Source organism: Entelurus aequoreus, linkage group LG23 (assembly GCF_033978785.1).
Source record: "Entelurus aequoreus isolate RoL-2023_Sb linkage group LG23, RoL_Eaeq_v1.1, whole genome shotgun sequence".
NCBI lineage: Eukaryota > Metazoa > Chordata > Actinopteri > Syngnathiformes > Syngnathidae > Entelurus > Entelurus aequoreus.
This window is the reverse complement of record NC_084753.1, coordinates 40,060,282-40,062,781: the sequence shown is the minus strand read 5'-3', so window position 1 is coordinate 40,062,781 and position 2,500 is coordinate 40,060,282.

Here is a 2,500-nt window from a genome sequence, read left to right as displayed (position 1 = left end):
TATATATATATATATATATATCAGAGAAGCCCCCTCCCTCCCTACCTTCAAAACCACCCTAAAAACTCACCTCTTCACATTAGCCTTTCCAAACTGACCCTGCCCTTGGTGTTTCTTTATTATTATTATATTTTTTTTTTCTTTTCTTAGTTTCTTTTCCTAATAAAGTTGTTTTAATCCCCCCCCCCCCCCCCCCCCCCTACACGTGTAAAGCGACTTTGGGTATCTAGAAAAGCGCTATATAAATCCCAGGTATTATTATTATTATTATTATTATATATATATATATATATATATATATAAAGTAAGTATATACATATATCCATCCACCCATTTTCTACCCTTTGTCCCATCCGGGGTATATATAATAAATTGTATTTATACTTTTGAATCGATTTTTTTTTATACTTGCAGATTACTGCCAAAACTCCACAAACACACAAAAATGTTTTTAACATTTGCAAGTTTAAAAAAATTAATTTTTTAGGTATAAAAAAAAGTGTTTTTATATTTGAAAATCGTTTTTTACTGGTAGAAACTAAATATAATAAATATATAAATATATAATAAATTGTTTTTATACTTTTGAATCGATTTTTTTATACTTGCAGATTACTACCAAATTTCCACAAACACACAAAAATGTTTTAAACATTTGCAAGTAAAAAAAAAAAAAAAAAACTCGGTCTCAAATCAATTTTCTACTTTTGGCAGTAATATTCCACCCTTTCACAAACCTACAGGTTAACTTACAGGTTGAGCTTGTTTCCCCTCTCTTCTGTCCTCCATTTTACTTCCCACTCGGCTTCTTTTGTGTTTTGTTTTTTTTGGCGGATGGCACCATGCGCAAATAACAGCAGGTCTGACGGCCTTAGATTGACTCAGCAGCACCACCTGGCGTTGCAGAGTCTGAATTGCGGGTGTTTTGAGCGCAGGTGTGGGGATCACACTGCGTGGAATGTTGCTGCAAAAGTTCTACGTTGTTTTTATACTTGCAAAAAAAGTGTTGTTTTTTATTTGAAAATCCTTTTTTTAATTGAGTAAATATTTTTTTTATTTGCAAATTGTTTTTTAATTGAATAAATATATTTTTTATACTTGCAGAAAATTGTTTGTGCGCAGATGTTTTTGGCGACCAACTGTAAAAAGGTGAGTCAAAGATCCTCTATATTACAGGAGCCATGTGCTGTTTTTGAAAACCAACAGTAAAAAAGGCTTGCCAAAGATCCTCTATGTTTAAGTTGGTTTTGAGGATCTACTTTAGAAATACTCGTCAAATCTTGCCGTTTTTGAGGGACTACAGTAAAAAAAAAAAAACGCTAATCAAAGATCCTCTATATTAAAGGAGTTTGCTGCTGTTTAAAAAAAAAAAAAACAGCTATGAAAAGGCTAGTCAAAGATCCTATGTAGAACAGGAGCGCTGTGTGGTTTTTGGGGACCTACTGTAATGACACTTGTCAAAGATCCTCTATATTAAAAGGAGTGTGCAGATGTTTTTGAAAAAGTTGGCTTCAAGGACCTACTTTAGAAATAATCGTCAAAAATGATCTATAATGCAGTTGCTGTTTTTGAGGGACTAATAATCAAAGATCCTCTATATTAAAAGGAGTGTGCAGATGTTTTTAAAAAAACAACTGTAAAAAAGGCTTGCCAAAGATCCTCTATATTTAAGTTGGCTTCAAGGACCTACTTTAGAAATAATCGTCAAAAATGATTTATAATACAGTTGCTGTTTTTGAGGGACTAACAATCAAAGATCCTCTATATTAAAAGGAGTGTGCAGATGTTTTTGAAAACCAACTGTAAAAAAGGCTTGCCAAAGATCCTCTATATTTAAGTTGGCTTCAAGGACCTACTTTAGAAATAATCGTCAAAAATGATTTATAATACAGTTGCTGTTTTTGAGGGACTAACAATCAAAGATCCTCTATATTAAAGGACTGTGCTCCAAGTACCAGCATAATGACAACATTAAAATACAGTAGCGTAGTAGACCTAAGTATTCATTAAGTACCACATTAAAATACAGTAGCATAGTAGGCCTACGTATTCATTAAAAACAGAATAAGTTGTATTTAACAAGTATATGTAATATTTGGCCAGAGTTTGAACAGTAACACTGTTTGAATAAAAGGAAAATAAAACACTGTACTTTGATCATGAATTCAATCTTTGTGGATGTAAAGGAAACTCAACGGTGCCTGGCGGGCTACATGGTGGTCGTCCATGTGCTGCTAGGGCCATTGTTTACCTGTGGCAGGTGTACTTCCTGTGTCGCTGCTTCCACTTCCTGTCAGAGAAGGAAAACCCTGGTTGTGGGGAAGAAGGAGCGGAGGTCAGGGGGTTGATGCCCACGTCTGGCCAGCGCGTCCTCGCCCACGCCACCGCCGCGTGGGCAGAATAAAGGAGGGCGTGGTCAGAATAAATGAGGGCGTGGTCAGGACAGGAAGTCTGCAGCGACCTTCAGACGTCCTGCTGAGGTCACTGATTATACACTCCA